General features: G+C 30.2%; 1 protein-coding gene and 1 long non-coding RNA gene across 4 annotated transcripts in view; one reads left to right on the top strand and one right to left on the bottom strand.

Moving 5' to 3' along the window:
• The window catches only part of LOC140672765 (uncharacterized), a 99,699-nt gene that overhangs the window by 49,536 nt on the left and 27,479 nt on the right, over nucleotides 1–22,684 (top strand). Inside the window, exon 2 of one of the 3 annotated variants that reach the window (XM_072905153.1) lies at nucleotides 1,015–1,078. The exons of the other annotated variants lie outside the window; for them this stretch is intronic. The gene's annotated coding sequence lies outside the window, so the exon portion shown is untranslated. The remainder of the gene's footprint in view (nucleotides 1–1,014; nucleotides 1,079–22,684) is intronic. 3 annotated transcript variants of the gene reach the window in all.
• The window catches only part of LOC140672766 (uncharacterized), a 50,494-nt gene continuing 48,665 nt past the window's right edge, over nucleotides 20,856–22,684 (bottom strand). The window contains exons 2-3 of the long non-coding RNA XR_012047943.1: nucleotides 21,292–21,590; nucleotides 20,856–20,902 (exon numbers count right to left, since the gene is read on the bottom strand). This is a non-coding gene — a long non-coding RNA (uncharacterized lncRNA). The remainder of the gene's footprint in view (nucleotides 20,903–21,291; nucleotides 21,591–22,684) is intronic.

The raw sequence follows: 22,684 nt of genomic DNA, 5'->3' as shown, positions 1-22,684 counted from the left end.
GCGACATACGATTTACATCGCATTGCGCCTTGTGAAATTATAATTGCCTAGACTAGAGCGAGAGTGCGGTGAATGTTCATCACCATGAAACACTGAGTTCCACTAATAATAATCAAACCGAAGTGAATCTCGGCGAGAATAGTTATGTCCTGCCAATCATTGAAATTGCATGTACATTGCTCGGAGATGTCAGGAAATCTTCGCATTTCAGTATTTGCGCTATAATCAGCAACACTTGTACAAACAGCACTTCTGCTCTAGCGAGTATTAATTGACGCGTCTCTATAAATGAGTTTTAAAATGAGTTTAAATTCTTCTCTCAGTACAATGATTATAATTTGTAATAATACTTTCTGCATGTTATTTGTAATCTTTACCGCCTTCAAGTGATATAAATTTTAATAATCCCAAACTTTGCTCATTATTATAACTGCAATTTTTTATCGTATTAAACATGCAAACATATATACATTATATGTATTTTTTTAAATAAAATAATAAATTAAGCATAATAATGCAAAATATTATAAAAAATAATTTATTATAGAAATTTTGAAGAGAGACTTTGTTTTCCAATCGATACATAAAATTGTCAAAATCAGAATTATATTTAAAGCAAAAAATGATATTCTTATTTTAATAAAGAAAACATGACGATATATATATTTAAATGGTATGTAATATTTTAAGAGAATTTTTACAAATATCCAATAAAAATTTTCGATAAATAAAATACTCAAAATTTAAAAAAACTGTAAATTATAAAAATAAATATAAATTATGTAGAGATATCTTTCTATATAGCATATGTTTGTAAAATTATCTCAGATAATTATTTAAAAATAATTTTTTCAAAGTCAACTTTATAAAACCTTTCTCAATTTTAGCCGATATTGTGTTTCTTTTTATCACACAAGCTTTTAATTGGCGTTCCAAAATAATGTGAATTGTTGTTTTGTGTATTGTTGTTTTGTAAATTTGTTGGTTTCATTCTTACAATCTTTTTCATTGCAGGTACGTACAGAATGTAAGCTCAACTGGCAAAATTTCATTAAACGAGAAACGTTCGCAACATCCGGTGAGTAAATATTTCGCCACTGATAAAATAATACGCGATCGCAAATATGAATGAGGCAAACACGTTATCGCGATATATGTACAATATAGTATGTTCTGCTTTACATACATATAAAAAAATGTATTATATAAGAATTTTAATTTAAAAGTTTATATCTAGTTATAATATTCCAATTGTAATACCTTTTAGCAAAAAAATTATATAAAAATATTTTTTATACAAATTATGTAAAAAATAATTTTTTGTAAAATTATATAGAACAAATGCTAAAAAAAAATTGTTATTGTTTTCTATAATTTTATAGTTTTATATTTTTTTTACTTTCATATGTTATATAATAAAATAAATATAATAAAATAAAAATGTCTCTGTTTTACAATCGGACATTTAACGCTCTGTTGCAGATTTGTCAGGAAAATTAATTAAACCACAATTTTTTTAAATTTTATGATTTCATAGATATTTGTTTTTTTTTACTTTAAAAATGTCAATTTTTGTTCTAAATACATACGAATAATTCTGATTTTGCAGATTTTATTGACCAAAAGAAAGAAAACAAAAAAAAAAAAATTTTTTTTAATTTTTAAAACAGTAAAGTGATTTTTATATATTGTATTATTTTACATCATTACATTAAATCTAATTTGAAAACAGCAGCATATAAATGTATTTCAACGCATGTGTTACCCATGATAAAAAAAATAAGTTGCAATGCGTGACAAAGGGTGCGGTTTCTCTGTGTCATAAATTTTGTGTTAATAAACGAGTACGCGAAATAATTAGTGCAAATGTAAATGGGAGGATTATTTCAAAAAGCAAATGCGCGTTAGCACATTGCACTGATATAAGTAAATGGAAAAGAAATAGAAAACTATATATACCTATGCGATTATCTACATCTTAATCAAATATTTGTTCAGCACTCGTGATAATTCAAGCTAGAAACGTACAATGTAAAGCATGCTTTCTATTATGTACATACATTACGTACGTGCTTCTTCCTTCCATTCCTCGTCGTCTCTGTCAAGAATACGATTTGAAAGGTTAGCAAAATAAGAATGGCCAAAGGTATCGGTCCGGTGAACTAGAAAATGAAATTCTCACGAAATTGTCTATACAATGACGTTCTGCGCATATATCTCTTCGTTGGCAGACGCGAATAGAGTTTCATGGTCGAAAAACTTGAGACACATAAAGTTAAATTGTATAGAGAGAGAGAGAAAGAGAGAGAGAGAGAGAGAGAGACATAATAAAAAAAAAAAAACTTGTATACAAACGTAATGCTGATAAATTATCTGTAAAAACCAGTAGACAGCTAAGTTTAATGCGACTTAAAAGCAATTATTAATTTTTTGCCTCGTGCACTTTACTCGTGTAGCTTGCAGCAACTAATACTGTTTGTAAAAAGAAAAGCAAAACGGAAAGAATACGGGAGTGTTTGAAGCACTTTTAGGATGCAATAAAACTAATGCAACAAGATTTTGCAAAGCTTTATGTGGATGCCATTATAATCGATGCAAAATGAGAAATGAAGAAAACTGACCGACTAATTTTGCTAACTAATTTAATTCTATGTTCTTTATTTTTACATTGACTTAGAATTACTTATCACTCTTATAATATATATATATATATATATATATATATATATATATATATATATATTATTCTCTTTATTATTTTCAATAAGAAATATTTTCTTGTATTCTATTTTCTTGTGATAATTTTCCAATATATCGAAACATTTAATTTAATTGACACTTCATATTTCCATATTTAATAGTTTGAAATTGCATTAGCTTTTGCAACATTTTAATTCAATGTAGAAAAGATAATAAACTTCATACAGTTCTTCTGATAAAAATGGCGCTGGTGAATCGTAAAAATCGTAGTTACAGAATGCATATTTTAGAATCGCAATAAGAATGAGAATGTCCAAAGAATAACGAAAGCGCGATTGCATGCATATACATGCATATTAAACCAACGCTTGTGATGCAAGCGCTGTTTATGCAAAAGATTTATACATACAAATACACATGCATTACTACAATTCTCTTATCTACGCGTGTCGCTTTTGAAAAAGAAATTTAATTTTGCATGCTAACGCACCGTGAGAAGCTTTTTTTATCCAGTACAACATCAAACGTAAAAAAGGAAATCAAGTGAAATTCTTTTGCGATCCGATATTAAAAATTTTATGTAAAATCAAATATTGTCCCGCTTAAAATTTTTTTCCTCGGGTGTAGTTTTTGATAATTATGGAAAATTATTCATCGCGCGTTAATTAGTTATTTATTACGGATGAAATATTGTATGTTATGTATACATGGAAAATATGATAAATCGCTTGTCTGTAGAACAGCGTTCATTACAAAATTCACCGGGGATAGGTCATACACATTCAAAGCGTGTAACGTGATTTCACGTTAAACGCTCTGTTAATTAATTAACGTTGATCGAACTGAGAGAAATTACCGTGGAACATTGAACACGTGTACTTTAATATCGCGAATCGGCAGACGATAACGACGCTGTCATACGTAATGAATGAAATTCTAGGAACAATCATTGGAAGCGAGTTCGTCGCGCTGTCGAGTTCAGATCGCTCAGATTTTACAATTGCGTTTGTCCGCTTAAACTCGTCGGAGTACGCATGTCGCAACTCTCCGATTTTGTTCCGACCTTCCCAAGTGTATACGTATATCCGAATTGATGCGGAATACATGTATATTCCATAGAACTGGAGCTCGAGCATACCCGATAAAATTAATGGATGAACAGCGTGTTCTGTGAATTACGGGAAGATCGGATTGCTGAAAAGAATCTATATATGTGCGTAATACGTCTTTTGTGATATCGTATTATACCTATATAGACGGATTTATCATTTACTAATATCAACCGATATTTCAATGCGTGTTGATCGTTTCTATAAATTGTGATCATTTTCCTTATTCGTCACGATTTCTAGAAATATTTTCTAAAAACAAAAATTCTTACTAAATATCATTAATAAACAATTTATTTTTGAAGAATTAAAAAGCATTTAATAAATAATAATAAATAAATGTTTAATAATAATAAATAATAAATTTATATACTTCTTTAATCTTTATTTTTTTCACACATTATTAAATTTCAAAATTATTTTAACCTCTCTGTCTAATTATTACAAGAAATAATAATAAAAATACTATAAGAATCTTTTATTATTGCACGATCAAAATAAACAAAAATACTGATTAATAATAATTTTTTTCTTCCACGTAATCTCTGTCATGGCATAAGCTTTATTATTATAATTGACGAGCAGTTAATTAACATAGTCTATTATTAATAATTTAACGACAATAATGAAGAAACAGCGCATTGTTTTGTGTGAGTAAATTTATTAATTTATTCCACAAAGCGCTTTATATTATCGCCATGTCTTTAAAACAAAAGTTTGTAAAAAGAGCAGTTTTAATTAAAGTTTAAATACAAGAACAGTTGGTGTAATTACAGTAACAGGAGTATTAAGGAATATATAACGTATTTAAAAAGACGTCGCATTTATTGCGTATATTTACAGAAACATTCGCATTGTTTTCTGCAATATGTATTATGTACGTTGGATAAATATGACAATCCATGTTACAAAGTGCAGCTACAAAATGGTATCTACAAAGTAATTCAAGTTGCAGAAAGTAGATCTATTCCTTCTGGGATACTCGTGACTAAGTTTGTGAGTAGAACAATATATCGCGGAGAATAGAATCGATTTTTCTTTTGTCACAAAGTCGCATTGTTTGTTGAGATGTCGCGCGGACGATCCAACATTACACATATATTTTACAAAAATGTTTCAATTGTCCTGTGCTCTTACAACGATATCAATTTATCATGATCTATCATGCTATATATTGATGTCATCGAGCAGATACGAGTTCATGCAATAGGAAAGGAATTAAACACGCATGTCGACTTATTCATGCAGAGTGATTGGATTGAAAGTTTAATACACAATTCTGCGCGCTCGACCATCCCGCGTGAAAAATATGTCAAAAATTAAATTGATTGCCATGAAGATCCGGATATGTGATGCTGCAGGCTCTCTATAATTAAACCTTACACGATTATTTAATAAATAATATAATATGTAATTGACATTTAATTAAAGCCTGTATAGTTATATTTTATGCATAATTACCGATAATTATTGCGTCACATTAAATCGGACACATATTCATAGATTTTACTTTATACATTGTACGATGGGTAATTCTTAATACAGATTTCCTTTTACTTATTCATATTTTTCACATTTTTTAATAAGATTTTTCTACTTTTCTCTATTTTTTCCTTCTTAAAAATTACAAAATTATATTTTGTTCTATACATAATTAGTTACTAGTTGTAACAATATAAATCAATAATTTGTTATAGACTGGAAATTTTTTGTAAAGAATTATAACAGAGAACTTTAACGTTCGTTGTTCTACATCTACGAGGCTAAGAGAATTCTTGATATCGAGTTAATGTATTTATCGTCGGTAGCAAACGAAGTACAGAACCATCGATCGAGAAGAAAGCCCTTTAATTTTATTTGTCTTTAATCCACTTAATCAGTACTTTTTTTCTATTCGAGCACTTTACGTTCTCTCTCAAGTTAATATTGGTGCAACGAGATGTATTTCGAGGTATTTGCTCAAAATGGATCCGAAACGAGCCCATTAAGCAAGCGCATTATTGCCAGATTACTATACATATATGCATGTATACGACGGTATGTCATGGCAGTCAATTTTAGACTAATTAGGACACAGTGCGAGTCTTACTCTGAGCTGACAGTGTAGAGAAGGATTAACATAAATCCAAGATGGTAACTTAAATTACTGTGATGTTCTACTACCAACGCAAATACGTCTAATGTTACCCGAAATTTTGTAAAACGTTCGAAAAAATCAAGATACACACATATTTGCGATTTATTATTGAATTCATGTATATGATTGTAATTTCGTATTGATACGTTTACTGTGCAGTTGCTACAAATTGAAATACACTGTAATAATAAAATTGTAAATAAAAAGGAAAAATGTATTCATCGTGCTTACAAAAGAAATTTGAAGAGTAAATAAACGCGAGATATAATAAACGATAATAATGTTTGAATATGCGCGACAAAGATTTAGTCTTTATTCACAAAGGAGAAAAGGTCGCTGTAGCTTCTTTAGCGCAATTGCTAAGGTGCTTTCATCTTCCTTAATTTAGCGAAATATTTTAATCGCTTCTATACAAACCAGGATAAATAATGTTCGCGCAAACGGAAACGGTTTCTATTTAAGAAATCTTTGTCACACAATTGTACAAATAGTCGCTTTCGTTAGCAAAAATATTTAATATTTCCGCATTCTGCTTTTTCAAACGCGAAATTTCCAAAAGTTAATATATAAACCGAATATTGTCCAACTCAGCGATTTCCTATCAACACGACTCTTCGCGTTTCTGTCGAGTTTTGTTCTCGCGAGAGCCCTTTCGCTGACAAAACTTATCGCTTCCGCAATATTGCAATATATCGGTGATGGAAGCGAGTAAATAAAAGAGCCATCGAGAAAGCACACGGTCTCACGTGCAGTGTTATATGGACTCTATGTAGGCAGCCAAGTACACTACGCACTTGGATGTCTATTTTTGCAGCTAGATATACAATCGAATTCCAACTTTTCATGCACTGCTATCCACTCTATAAACATGTGGATATGGATCTGTACAACTGATATGCTGTAGATACCAAATTTTCTGGTTAACGTTTTATTAAATTAAATCAGATAATTTTGTTTTTCAATTAAAAAAGATTGAACATAAATGAAAATTTTGTAAAACAGAAAAAACATTTGATAAAAAAACTTGCGTTAATAAAAATTATGTCTGCAATTATTTAAGATATTCTTTGTATAAATTTTCTCCCGTCACGAAATGCGCAATTAACGCAAATGTGTCAATTTTTGAAAAGCTTTCTTGAAACATTAAACCACGAGCCGAATCACCGACATAAATCGTCCTGTTGAATCAACCGGTCCTCTAAAAAAATATTTTTCACGGTTTGCACACAAACAGTCTGAAAAAAAGGAAAAAAAAAAAAAAAAAAAAAAAAAACATCGTATCGATCTCGCACGTGACTGGTTGTCGTGTGCGCGGAAAACGCGATCCGTGCCTGGATAATTTAGCATAGTGTGCAGAGGCCGTGTTTTAGAGAACCATGCTGAGCTGCATATTTCATCGTTTATTGTCGTGCGCAGATAGCGGCGTATGAAAAAGCACGAATGCTTTTTAATCTGCGAAACGATGCTACGAATCTTCGTCGCGGCGGCGATTTCACCGTTTTTACTCCTCTTCCCAGAGCCTTTCACACCGCCACACGACCTTTATCTCCGCTCTTCTCTCTCTTTCGATCGCACTTTCACCATGCACGCGATGCACTTTAAAACTAATCCGAAAATGAAACCAACCCGAGGGACCAACACTGATACATTTCACGTATACACAAGCAATCCCGCGATAGCCGCGCGGGCGTAAGCTGATATTTATTTCCCGGCTCTCGCAATTTGTAGAAGAATGCGAATGTCTAAGCGGTTAAGGATAGAAGCGAGGAGGAAGTTTTCATTCGCTGAGTTTTCCGCAAAAAAATAATCCACTTTGGACGAGAAGCGTTCCAATCTTTCAATGAATTGCTCGTGTCTTGCACCCGATTTAGATAAAATGAGCAACACAATATTTATTAACTATTGGTTTAAATAGATTTTATAATCTAATTATTAATTTTTAATTTAAAACTAGAGGCAAAAAGCGACAAATAATTTTTCAGCATAAAAAAATTGAATAGAAAAATCTTTTGGAATAAAATATTTAGTTTAAACAGTATCTTTGTGTAAATAAAAAGGGGACGATAAATATAATAATTTATAGCGGGAAAGATGCCGCGATATTAAAACGGGGCGAGATACGAACAAACAGTTTTTTTTTGTCCCCTGTGCAAGCTCCGTCGTGGTAATTGTGTACTGAAATTGCAACGAAAGCAAAGAGTGCACATCAGCATAATATCGATCAATATCGCGGCGCGGCCGAATTATAAACAGCGCTATTAGCGATGTTCCGAGAGAAAGACAGAATATTTACGCCGCAATTATAGCAGACAGGAGGTAATTCATATGTTCGCGCATGTTCTATTCAGATAATTGAGGCAGAAATAAATCCTCATTTCACCGAGACGCATGCGCCGTGTGTTGGTTCTGTATATAATGTGATAAAGTTGTATAAGGGTCTTCCTGGATCCGACGCGATAAATAATATGTCGCACGTAGTGTTAATTAAAAAGTTCTCTACGTGCCGGACATTGCGCGTGCCTCAATTTCTCACCTGCGATTTACATAAAACATCGTAAAACTACACCTATGTGCATCGCGCATGCGTTGCTTTATTTACGTTCTCTGAAATTTTCGCATATATTCGCGAAACGTTATGTCGAATTTATCACACAGACTTCCATTCCCATTTACCGATAATTATTGAGATGAGTATTGAATCGTTCACGAAGAAAATATCTGTATAATTAATTGTAAATAATAATCGTGCACTTAAAATATCGAAAAACAAAAATATAATTATTCAAGCAAAGCATATTTAATTTTTACAGAACTACGATAAAATATCAATATAATTACAACATAAATATAAACGACCTCTTAATACAGATGTTAACATATAAAATTTGTTATTATCATATTTTTTTGCTGCAAAACTCATTTAACACAATCAAAATTTGATGCGAGAATTCAAGTATATTTAAAAGTTTTTACCTCAAATATATTTTGAATGATAATTGCAATATCACGGTTTAATTTCGCGAGTGGCTTTTATGCAATCGATAGATGTACGAAACTCATTAAAAACATGATGAATACGAGAGAAAATTAAATATTTGAGATTCTAAATGTGAAGCTCCATTCTCATTCAGCATCATCTCAATGTAACAGCGTACATTTTTTGGAGAAACGCATATTAAAGTCAACAATCTGCTTTTTGTGAAGAGACCAAGCTTTCTTAATATTTTTGACACGTGCTCGGAATACGCAGGAAACGTGAGAAAACGCGATAATCTCTGACTGCCTCGAGGAAAAAATCATATCACTGACAGTTCAGGAATGTTATTCGCGAAAATAACGTGTTTATTCGACGTGGAAAATGGCGAAAACTACTTAATTCGCACGAAATAAGTAGAGATGACCGATGTAATAAGAGAGCTAATCGCTCTCGGCACTATTTTGTTTCTGCCGCGATAACAAAGTCAGAGAAATTACAGTTGCGGTTCTGCTAAATATATATTTCCAAGATGAAGAACTTCTTCCCCCCCCCCCCTTCATCTTCATCCGCGCTCTCCAATTTTCACCCCGACGACACCCTCGGGGGCTCAATTTGCGTTGCCCGGGAAAGGTCTTGTCAGTTTCGTTACCTGTGTGTGAGCATCGCGCGTGATGTCTACTAAAATATTTAACAGAGTGTAAGAAAGTGAAAAAAATATGCCTTAGCCGGCTTTATCGAAATGATATGTACCGGCGAAAAAGTAGCTTTAGTGTATGGCCGATGAAAATATGCGCTACATTCTGTCATGCAAATTTGTTTTCTTGCGAGCTAAATTTGACTGGACGCACGTGGCAACTCTTTTTTACAATTATCACATGACCTTTCGGTCGCGAATATTATCATGGAATGAGAATTTTGTATTCCAAAAACATCATACATTATATTAGCCTAATTTTTACAGAACGTGAGAGTAAGCATTCTGTGTCAAACTCACGTAGAATCGCATCTCACGTAGATACCGTAAAAAACTGCAGCTGCAATACGAATAGTTATAAGATATAAACTTTATATATATATATAGCTTATATATTATATATATAGCAAACTATATTTTTAGAAAATTTAATAATTTAATTTGATTTCCTATAAAATTAATCAATCAAATTTGTCAAATCTAAATAAAGAGAAAGAGCGAAGAAGAGAGAAGAAAAAAGAACTGCTCTTTTTATCATTCTACATAAATATATTATCTCGGTACATGAAAAATGTAATTATGCATAAATAAAGATTTATAGAATGCTAAAATTAATTAAAATATTATCAGCGGATAATCCGTCTCGTTCTTTTTACAATAATTAAAAGATATTCTCAGAATAAATGAAAATAAATTTATATATTTTTTGTTGTGTATTTAGATAATAGCAAAAAGAATTTATTGATTTACTCGAGGGGCAAGAGGGGAGTCTAAACTATGTATATACATATATAGAACCCAGTTTCTCTATATTCTCGAGAGGATGCCACATTTTGCTTCTGGGTCACGTGAGCGAGGCATAAATGGATTAATTATATCCGAGAATATAATCGAGCAGTTAATTTCATTCGTCTGGGAGGATTCAGCTACGTGACCACCTAAGTCGAAGAGCAAGGCATAAATGCAGGAATATAGCAGCTGCTTCATTTTAGTATATTTTACGCCTTCAACGGGTAAAGCTCGGTTGTTCCCGCGAGATTCAACCTGGCTTACGTCTCGGTTATATTCAACGGGCTTTTGTTCGTAAAGTTTCATCGACCTCACGACGCAACGTCCGTAAAGTTAGCTCGCGTCCGACAACGATGCGAGTATATTAATTTTCTTTTTGCGCACAAAATCCGAGCACTTCTGATAATTCATCATTTAGAGTAGACATTTCTCTATTCGTTCGGAAAAATTTTGTAAGCTCTCCTATTATTGTTTTGCATTATTTGCAAAGTGAGATTCACATTCATCATCGTCACGTCACAAACATATCCCATCATTATCGTACAATATTTATACTAAGCCGAATTTTCCACAACGAAGATTTTGAAGACTGTCTAATATAATGTATATTTTTTTACATATTTTCTTACATATTTTTATATATTGCAATATATATTTTAATTGCAAATCTAATGTTAAAAATTGAATAATTATGTACGATGAATGAAATCTCATTAAAGTTTTCGGTTAAAACTCGCCGACTGCAAAGTCGTCAAATAATGTTATTAAAATGGCAAGAACCGCTATTGTGATTTTAGCTTGCGTGTGACGTCTGCACTTACCATTAACCTTAATGCATACGTTATAATGTGTAATTTTCCTCAAGTTTTTGAAGACGCCCATCACCGACATTGTAATGCTCGCGATCGATACTGGTTTATTATGTGAAATTTCCTCGAATTTGATTGCTCGAATTTAAAGATTTTTCGAACGTTATTCGAGACACTCTTCCACAAGAGTGTAATAATGTTCGTCTCAAAACTCGATTTAACTCCGATTAAATTTTGACGAGACTACTCCATCTATACGGATCACTATATAAATATACGGCTGTTATATATATAGGAACGCAATCATTTCTCTTTAATTGCGCTGGTATCTCTCGTGACACGTATCGTTTTCTAACTACGTCGGCTTTCCTGTGTTAGATGGCAGTTACCATGCTACCTTGCGACACATCGCTACGTGATACTGATGCTGATGTTGATGCTAGACGTGACGAGATCCGCGTCAGCCGAGACATTTCGCGAGTTTATTGCACCTTATCCCAATGTAGAAACAACGAAATGGCTTTAGCCGTTCTTTGTGAGAGCATCATATTATCAAAATATAATAATACGCTAAAATATACTCGTATAAGAAGGAAAAATGTGACTTTATTTCTACGTTGATCTTGCTCTATAAAATTAGATCGAATTTATTAAACGCGCATAAAAAAGCATCTTTTCTGCAAATAACTTTAAAAGAGAATTTAAAAAAAACTCGGATTTTATATATTATCCCGTAAAATAAATCCTTGTGGGATCATCATTTTTAAGCGTATTCTATGCAAATATTAGTACTAATCGTGTTTCCTGTTTTTCTCCTCATTTGTTCTTTATTTAGAACATTTTTATTTTTATAAGAAAAAGCGAGGAGATGCAAGATAGTTTCATTTTTTTTTTTCATTTTTTTCATTAATATTTGTTCACCCAATAAAGAAATTATTTAAAATATTATTTAACATAATTTGCATATGCGTCATTACTTATTTCTGGTTTATCCCAAGCAATAGAGAAAAACATAACTGCATATCGATTTCTAATTACTATGAAGCGTAACTAGCCACCGGCTGTGCTTCAACAGCCGCTGAACATGTTTCTATCTCTTTCTACCTTGCGCGAGCATTCATCATTATGGAATTAGTGCAGTCGTCCTCAAATGCGAAAATCACTAGTACATATCTCGCTCTAGAAATTAATTTTCGCGCTCCAACACACGCTGCCATCGTGGAAATCAATGTCGGAAAGAGGTAATTAGAATAATCAGCTATTTCTAAACTATTGTATATCGCAATCGATTTAACGCATCATCTATATCAATAGATATCAGATACAATTAATTCAACTATTTTCGGTGGGATGTAAACTACACGCGACATTTGGCCGATTAGGTGGATGATTACAATAATTAAAATAATCGCTTATTAAAAAGAGCAAATCAATACGTCAAATGCATAAATATCAAAACAATCGCAGTTTCATTCACGATATTTATAATAATTCAAAAGTCAAATATTCCGTCATAAAAATTTCACGTCACTAAATTTCTTCATGCAAATTTTTATCAAAGCATAAATATTATAAAATAATATTTAAATTATTTATGACTAAAAATAAATTCTTTCAAATTAATAAATACAAAGTGTGCATTTTTCATGTAATTTTAAGTTAATTTTAATTAAAATTTTTTAAATAGAATGTACACCCGATATAAAAATTAATAAGTTACTGTATAACAGATTTATTAACCTCATAAAAACGTAGATTAGAATAAAAACGGATCTTTTTTTATGTTCGTTCACGAAAAATTTTTCATAAAATTGTCGTTGAAAGAATATTGTATATACATGATTATACGCAAACCATAGTTATTCGCCCGTATATTACCAAAGAGATTTTCTTTCCTGCCGGGCCAATAGACTCACCGTCGCTGCTGTAAAAATCGTGACGTGTAATTCTAGTCACATTTCAACCGAACCCGAGAAGCACCAGTGCGGCGAATAAAACTTGAGCGGCATTCGTGTCACACCTGAACATTCTATGCCAGGTTCGCTATCGGAAATCGTTATGGCTTGCAAAGTTTTTCGAAGATAAATACGCAAAGTTACATAAAATGTAATTGAAAATTATAATTTACGTATTCTAGTCTCTCTCTCTCTCTCTCTCTCTCTCTCTCTCTCTCTCTCTCTTTCTTTCTCTTCAATTTTTTTACACTTTTCAAAATACTTGTACTATGACTTGATTGAGAGGATTGAGAGTCTTGCCAAGAGATTTATTAAAAAGACCAAGGGTTTCATTGTTCATTAGACGTTAGATCCCGCTCGTAACATAAAATGCCCGGCAGTCTTGTTCATAATTAAAAACTTAGTACTTGTTTATCTTTTGTGTGCAAATTTCATCAAGGTAGTTCGTAAATTGCACGTTTACCATGAAGCTATTAACGCGCCGCGTGATTCTACGTATATTCAATGTCGATTATATGGATATTATCAAAGCAGCTTTATCATTGCTTGTAGTAATCGGTAACAAACATAGCAACCATATAAATGAAAATTATTGTTATTAACTGTTATGTATATCATGTTCATATTCATTATAATCGAACGAAACTATATGTATTGACACTAACGACGGTTAACGCTCGAATCATATAGTATAACATTTAAGATAAACAAAAGTATCCAATATAATTTTGTCGATAACGATACTGTCATCTTGTCTTATTTTTGTTTTCTTTTTGTTATTGTTGATTGTTATTAAATAAGTAAATTGTTATTTCGCACTATTACATAATTTTACAAAGTACGATAGAATAGATATTATTTAAAAAAAATGTCTAAGAAAGGAATTTGTTTGTTGTAAATGTTTTATACAAGTCTCCTACTGCACGTAATGCAATTTTCTCAAAGTCGAAACATCTTTCACTCGGATGCACAATTATTGTATGTATGCTGCAACAATCTCATCATAATTGCAGGTATTTGGCAGCAAAGTGATTCAATTCTCTTTGTAGAGAAACATGTCTAGCGCGATTCGAGTATCATTGATCAATCTTATCATTTATCCTATGATAGCGGAATTCTCTCTCCTTCTCCTCCTCCTTCTTCCCTCTTCGGCAACCACAAACACGGCAGTTTGCTCTCACAATTAGTTTGCGATCGGTGAACTAGCTTTGGCCAGACGCGTCGGCTAATGAATGCTCTACAATTCCGATGCCATTATCACAGACGGTACTGTCTCAGTGCGGTACTCGAGGTAAAGTATCTCGTAAATATTTTACCTGTCTAATAAGATTAGCTACTGAGGTAAATGCAAACTTGCCATTAACTAAAGTGATTTTGCAGAGTATTTCATTAAAATGGCAATCATGGTCAAGTTCGTTGTCCATCAATTCTTTTATTCATATCAATTAAAAAGAACTCGTCACGAAGTATCTCATGTTCTAATACGCAATATACTAATTGGAACATATGACTATTAAATAATTTGTATTTATAAAAAAATGTATACAAAAAATTTATACTATATAATATTTTACTATATATTTTATTATACGAAAAAGAGAGAGAGAGAGAGAGAGAGAGAGATTGCCTCTATTCTTTATTTTATTTACTTACAATATGTATAAATAACTTTTAAGTTTATGTAAACAATAATTAATAACGTTATTATATCAAATATTGTACTACCATTTAATATGTAACAATATTTAATATGTAACGCACTAATTATGATATCGGCAAAAATTTTATTTTACCTGTAATTAATTATGCAGTGTAATTATTGGTACGTAACATATATATATATATATATATATATATATATATATATATATTATATTATATTTTCCTAATACCGATTGCAAACCCGGAAGCTTGCATGGAGATTGTAATTGGAAACTGCGCCGAAATATTTTAGTTTTACTCGCGAGAAACAACCATCGCTAATCCTACTTAAAATTGCAGAGAGTTCCGGTGTTGATTGTTATTTATGGCCAACGGAAGCGCACGCATGAGTTTTTTTAACGGTCCGAGTCTACCGTGGCATCAATTATAATAACACGCATGTTTAAAATAGCAACCGTACGATTACATGATTATGACTCTTCCAAGTGAGAACTTTGCGCCATCTCCACAGGGAATAACTGCGTAAGGTGTGTACGTATATTGTAGTAATTACGCAGAAAAATATTACAAACATTATTCATTGTTGTTAGTATGTTATGTACATTTTTGTATTAATCAGAAGCTTTAATAACAACGGAAACAATTTTTAATTTTTATTATATTTTTACTTATGCGCTATTTTTCTTTTCAGTTCATAAACAGATTTGTAAACAAATATACAGAAGCAGCATAAGGCAATAAATTACAGAATAAAATTACAATTAATGTAAAAATTTAAGTAAAATTAATTATAAGTAAATTTGATCGATATATATACTTTTAAAATAGTTAACACTTTAGTTCGACGAAAAAACACAAGTTAGTTGTCGGAAAGATAAAAATATTTTAATGAAAAACTTCAGAGACCAGATTTTACGATTTTTAGGAAATCTTTTACCCACGTATGCTTTTGCTATGAAATATGAGTGCCAGCAACAAAGCTAGTAGTAGTTCCTGCGGCAAATCTGAGGTGACCAAAGTACTTAACCCGAGACTTTAGACCGGAACTTAACTCGGATTACTATCTGTGATACTCGGTTCTCTCTCATAGTTACGGAATTACACAGCATTGCTTCAGTGTACTTGAGATACCACATTTAAAAAAAAATATGCGAACATATAGTGAAAAGGATGAAGATTTTGACGCGATAGCAAAAAATGTCGTTTCCTTTTTCGTGACAAAAATCTTGCGGAATCTGTGTACCTCCATTTCACAACTTAACACATTATAAGTATATTATTAGTGTATATAGTACATATTTTATGTAAAATATTACACACATAATAATCCTGCAGCTACACGAGACAGTTGTATGGAGAGTTGTAATTTAACGTTTCTGATTCGCATGGGATTTCCGAGGCACGAGTTTCTCCATACAATTTAATCGAATTCGAACCAGCTACTCATGGAACTTGTCAGTGTGCGAATTCTGATAGTCGATGGTTCGTTTGTTGATATTAATAACACTGCATGCTCAGTGACGAGTTATCTTCCAGAGAATGAAATTAGAATATTTACACAGTTTTTTTAATAAATCAAGTAGAAAATAAAAAAAAATCGAAAAATCTTGTCTATAAGAAATACTTGTGCAAAATATTATAAGGTAAAACTCAAATAAATTAAAAATCTAAGGTCCGATTGCATCAACGTTATTTTAGCTTTAAGTGAGACTTAAATATATATCTGTCTTTATCTATTTCAAAAGAAATAGAAAGATAAACACATGTTTAAGAGCCAATTTCACCATTGCCGATTAACTCTAACTACAGGTTAAACTATATCTTTGTCTTTTTCAGATAAGTTTAAGAAAAAGAGACAAAGATATAGTTTAACCTAAGGTTAGAGGTAACCGACAATGGTGAAATTGGCCCTAAATCTTACTTAAAGCTAAAATAATGTTGGTGCAATCGGGCCTAAATCAATTAATTTACACACTGATAAAATGCCTACGATTCAAAATAAACAACGCTGATAAAAGTATTAATATATATGGAAGATGATTCTTCCTTTTATTCAAAACGTTGACTATAAATATTTTCGGTATATATTTCATGTTATCTTTTGTCAACCAAAATCGTATATTTCTCATCGACTATTTGTCTGTAAAAAAATACGGGGCACGTTATACAGAATATAGAATAGCAAACCTTCTTTAAATTCGTGTTACGTTTTAGTAGGTACTGTTTGTTTTGGATTCTGCGGATCGTTAGTTTACCGTGTGTTTTCTCTTCGGTTACATTTTATTTTTATTTTTTTCATGACTTTATTGAACATAAACGATTGGCTAAACTGTCGGGAATGCCGTATCAATTTTAATTTAGTTATCGAGTCTGTATTACTCATGTACAGAAAATAGTTTTAAACGTTATAAAAATTGAAGAAATGTATATATAAATTTATATAATATTTTAACATTAAAAATTTTTCATATAGTATTATAAATATCATCCAGAAGTTTGTATTGGCATTGTTTCTATTTCGGAAACATGAGCAAAGTAGTAGGTATCATAAAATATTTTATGAATTTCGGAGCTAAAAGTATCTTTTATTACGAGAGTATCTCCGAAAAGTGATAGCGACTAGGAAGAAATATGTAGGGTTTAAAGACATTGATATATGGCAGGAAGTGTCTGGAGGATAGAACTATAATAATACGATAGAACTATAATAATAAAACAGAAAAGAGAGAAACATTAAAAAACCAACAAGATATAACGTGCATTATCAGTGATATAAAACGTACCAAGCAATTTCAGTTGCGGTATCTCACAATCTGTAAACGTAAACGCGACTTAAATATGTCATTTTTCGACAAGAGTGCAACTTGATATAACAAATTAATATAATCATAAGATATTGGCGAATTAATACGTCTATCAAAGAGTATTTTGCGTTATTTTATACAAGTTTAGTTCACGGTCTCTCTTCTGATTGCCAACTCTACCTCTGCATATACAGATAATTGAATAATCTTATTACAAAATTTATTTTAATAACATGTTTACTTCAGTTATATGTATATGTAAATATTTTTAATAATATATATAAATAACGATATATAAATATTTTTAACTTAAATTAGCTCTTGTTTAATTTAAAAAAGTTTGAATTTAATTTGTCTCCTTATAGTTTCCGTAATTATAATATATTTTATATATATATATTTTTTTATATGTGCAATTTTTTGAAAATTTCTGGGAATAGCCAGTACATTTTATTACGGCAAGTACGACGATTCTCATAGGTTTCGATGAGATCGTAAACGTTTACGTACATCATAGGGATGGCGAACGAGGTTAAACCTGATAACGATATTTCGCGAAGCTCGTTGCACGTATGCGATGCATCTCCGCCAGGATGAGATTATTTCAACCGCGAAATCTATCCTTGGCTCTGATAACACTGACTTGATCGCAATTGAACCGAGTAATTTACAATCGTTACTGTTAATATAGACTTTCATATGTATAGAGAGAGAGAGAGAGAGAGAGAGAGAGAGAGAGAGAGAAAATGTGTTTCTATTAGTATTACAAACAAATATATATAACTAATTAAACAATTAATTTATACAAATTTTTCAATTATAAATTTTTTAAATTTCTACAATTAAAAGTGTATATTAGGTAAAGATAATCCAAACAGATAAGCCACAAATTGTACCATTAATAAAACTTTATATATAAAAGAAATATCAAGTGTCTCTCCATATTTCAAATTTCAAAAATAACTCAAGTTTTATAAGAATACACCTTAATCTTATATTTTATTATATTTATATATTAGCTGATTGTTAACTTACCTGATACTTAAATTATTACAAAAATAAATACAGCTTAATATATTTCTTTTATATTGTAAAAAAAAATATTTTTTTATATAAATGTAGAAAATAATTTTTCTAAAATATCTTTAGTCTAAAATAATTAAAAATTAAAAATTTATTACGTTTATATAAATGATTCCATACATAGTTATAAGATCTTATTTTTTAGTTATTTTTCAGTTTAGTTTTTAATTAACTCTAGAATCTTATTTAAATTGCATAAATGATAATCATAAAATAATAGAAAAATTACATTTCTTAAATAATATTTTGTGGACGTATACAATAAAATAATAATAAATATCTTTATTTTAAACTTTAATGTAAAATCAGATTTTATGAGAGAAATAGTGATAACTTCGTATATATGTATAAGAAAAGACAATAACTTCTACTATTTCTCATAAAATTAGATTACGACAGAACGAATCGCAAAAATGCATTAACTGTGTGATATTACGATGCTGCAGTGAAGCCATAACATTTTCCATTAAAACAGCTGACCTGAGATCATGTTCTGTTCCTATTTGTGTAATTTTTTTAAATACTCCAATGTTTTCAAGTGGCTTATAACAACATATACTTTAATTGTATTATTCTTATCTAATAAATATCTATTTATTGAAAATATTCATATCAAACAATTTCGTTTAAAACTTGCAGTAAAGTTTTTTCTTTAACATTGGCATATATTTTTTTCAACTAAAAATAATTATTATTATATATGTTAATAGAGTATTAAAATATGAGTATAAAATGAAAATGTCCACTTTTTAAAACATAATTATCTATATATATATATATATATATATATATATATATATATATATATATATATATATATATATTTTTTTTTTAATAAGATATGCACCTTCTTCTATTTTTTAGCTGTGACTCAAAAAGATACATTTTCATTCTATATGGAAGAAAATTAGAGAAAGACTAAGGTGCACATTTTTTATGAAGAGTTATCTTGTTATTTTGCTAATATTAATCTTAATAGCAAACGCATTTTTATTTGGTATTCAGAGATAGAACTTTAGTATCAATAAAATTATGAAAATTTTTATATAAGAATAATTGTCACTGCGACTACAAAATGATTACAATTAAAAAAGAATTATTTATAAAAAGGATTTTTCGTTTAAAATGAAAATGTCAAAATTATAATCAATTGTCTCCATTTGCAATTGCAGATTGTAAATGTCAGTTTCAAATTCAGATAATAAAGGAAAATAATTAAATTGTCATTAATGTGCATTCCTGTTTGTTCGATTCTATGCAACCATCGTGGACAAATAATGTATTATATTTTAATAAACGTAATTATTTTAATGTTATTGTAATTAAACAAATAATTGTAACTCTGATCTAATAATATTAACATTCACTTGGACTTATTTTCCCAAGCTTTCAATAAGTAATGTATATAGGGTTTTCATGAAATCTGGTTCGGTTGTTACTGTATGTTTCTTTGCTTTTGCTTCGTGGCTTATCGAGACTAATTACTCGCATTACATCTTGATATTTCTTCCGTACAGCTGAAATACATCGCGTGATACAAGCGCAAGCAACGAAATTCTCAAGCGAATCAAATATACCGCGTTTCAATTCGAGTATGGTTAATTAAGCACGAGAAATCCCTGGTTTAAAGTTTACGAAGCTGTTTTGTTCTTTCAATTTATCGCGAATACAGCGGTATAAAACGGAAGACAAGGAAATGTGCGCGGTTAGTTTATCAGCACGATTTTAATATATTCAAGAAAAAAAAAAGCTCGTGTTTCTCTATCGATTAATGTCGACTATCGCGGTTAAAATAGCAAACAGTGTTTCTATATTTATTTTTTCTTCGATATTAAAATAAAATACAACATTATAGTTTTCTAAAGAAAAATTAAATGTATTCAAAATTATAATAATTTTTTTTATCGTCTTATTGTTAGATTAATTAATGAAAAAATTCCTCTAAAGAAACACGTCAAAAGTACAAAAAATATTCAAATTCTTATATATAAAACAGAAGTTTAAAAAAATATATAGAATATAATAATATATAATAGTAATATATAAAAATGTATGTAAAAGTTTAAACAAATTAAGACACGCATTATTTATATGTGCGTGGCATATTGGACCATAAAATAAAAATTTTTAACTCACCGATCGATGCGCAGCAGTGAAGTTGATTACGTAGGAACTATCTCGATCTATAACATACCAATATAAAATCTAAATTATAGAAATGCCTCAATTAATTAAATTATAGAAATGCCTCAATTAATTAATATTTGAAAAAAATTATTATCAAACATATCAAATTTTATATTTGTCGTTTAAACATATTTTTATTGAATTAATTAATTATATATTGTAAAACTCTAATAATAATTTTAGTAGTAATTTTAATTATTTAATTTTCGAAGACTATAAATTATTCTTCTTAAGTACAAGATTATATGAGATATATCATATATAAAAGATTTTTAAATTTTAATTCTTATTTAAGTTATCCAAATAAATAAATCACAAATAAATGTGAAGATACGCGCATATGGAATTAATAAAAAAAAAATAATATACAAATAGTATAAATTACCTCAAAGTGCCCGTTGCCCGATCCTAGGCCTCCTCCTCCTCCTCCTCTTCTCATGTTGTTCTTCAGGATTCGTCTGGCACTCGCGCACTTTACTACACTTATTCGCGAAAATATAATCAATGATAATCGCGCGAATCGTCTACGACACTAAAAGCGCGTGACACTTTACACGACACTCCCGAATTAATTAAAACAAAACAAACTGTCCGCAAGACAATGAGAACGTACGCGCAACATTTTATACGACACTCCCGAAATTTAAACTAATTAAAACCTGATGAAGTATTTGTCCTGAAAAACTGAATGTTTGAATTATTTTCTACAGGTTAAAAAGATTTAATTTTAACTTAACTATACCCTTTTTAGTGCGACTAAATAATTGTTGAATTTTAGTGAAACTAAATAATTGTTGACAAATTTAGTCCGTTTATTTAATTTTTTTTCTCACAATCAGTGTAATGTGCAACTTAATAATAGATTTTATAAGCCTTATAAAACCACGTTTTGGTATTTAGTTTCTCCTTTAGATATCTTAGACATTCCGGGTACTAAGCCCTCCCATCACATCAAGGTGTACTCACTGGAAGGGTTTTGTAAGCAAAAAGAAATATTTCAAAAAACGAATATTGGATGCTACTTTTCTCTTCGCCTACAAAAATACACACTCTCTTAATTATAAAATAAATTATAAATTATATAGATATATTGTAAAATTGTGTAATTTAAATGCCAAATATTTTATTCAAAATGTCACAAATTAATTATTAATATACGGTCAATACATATTTGTCAGCTCTTTATTATTTAGTTCTCTTAGTCCAATATTAATTGCGATGCAAAATATATTCGAGTATATTGTAAAGAAAAGTAGGAGTTTTACGAGAGAGAGAGAGAGGAGACTAGAGGAAAAATAACTATCAAAAATTAAAATAGAAGAAAAAACTTGATAACATATAGTAACACCTTGTTTAACGTACAAACGTTGAGAGAATAATAATAATCTTTTCGTCTCTCTATTGTGCCCAACCTAGTCTTTTTCCCCTTCTTGATACCTTTCATTGTATTATACCCCCTCTATACCGCACTGACATACTGCCAAGGACATAAACAAGAACACGTGTCGCTATTTCTTATTATATTATATATATACACGAATGATTAAGAAAATAATTAACGCTTTACATGTATAGATATATTATGCCAAACCAAAACTAGCAAAATTCTAATTTTAGATAAAATTCATACTAATGGTAAAATAAAAACTTGTATTTTCCAGAAAAAAACCAGCAAAACTTTAAAAGTGTTAAAATAAATACATCTTTTTATATTCGTCAATTAAGTTAGTTTTCTAATTTCAATTTAAGCTTTAGCCAAAATAAAATCCGTAATAGAT

The sequence above is a fragment of the Anoplolepis gracilipes genome, chromosome 13 (assembly GCF_047496725.1).
Source record: "Anoplolepis gracilipes chromosome 13, ASM4749672v1, whole genome shotgun sequence".
Lineage (NCBI taxonomy): Eukaryota > Metazoa > Arthropoda > Insecta > Hymenoptera > Formicidae > Anoplolepis > Anoplolepis gracilipes.
Note: the sequence above shows the minus strand (reverse complement) of the source record. Positions and strands in the feature narration are given on the sequence as shown.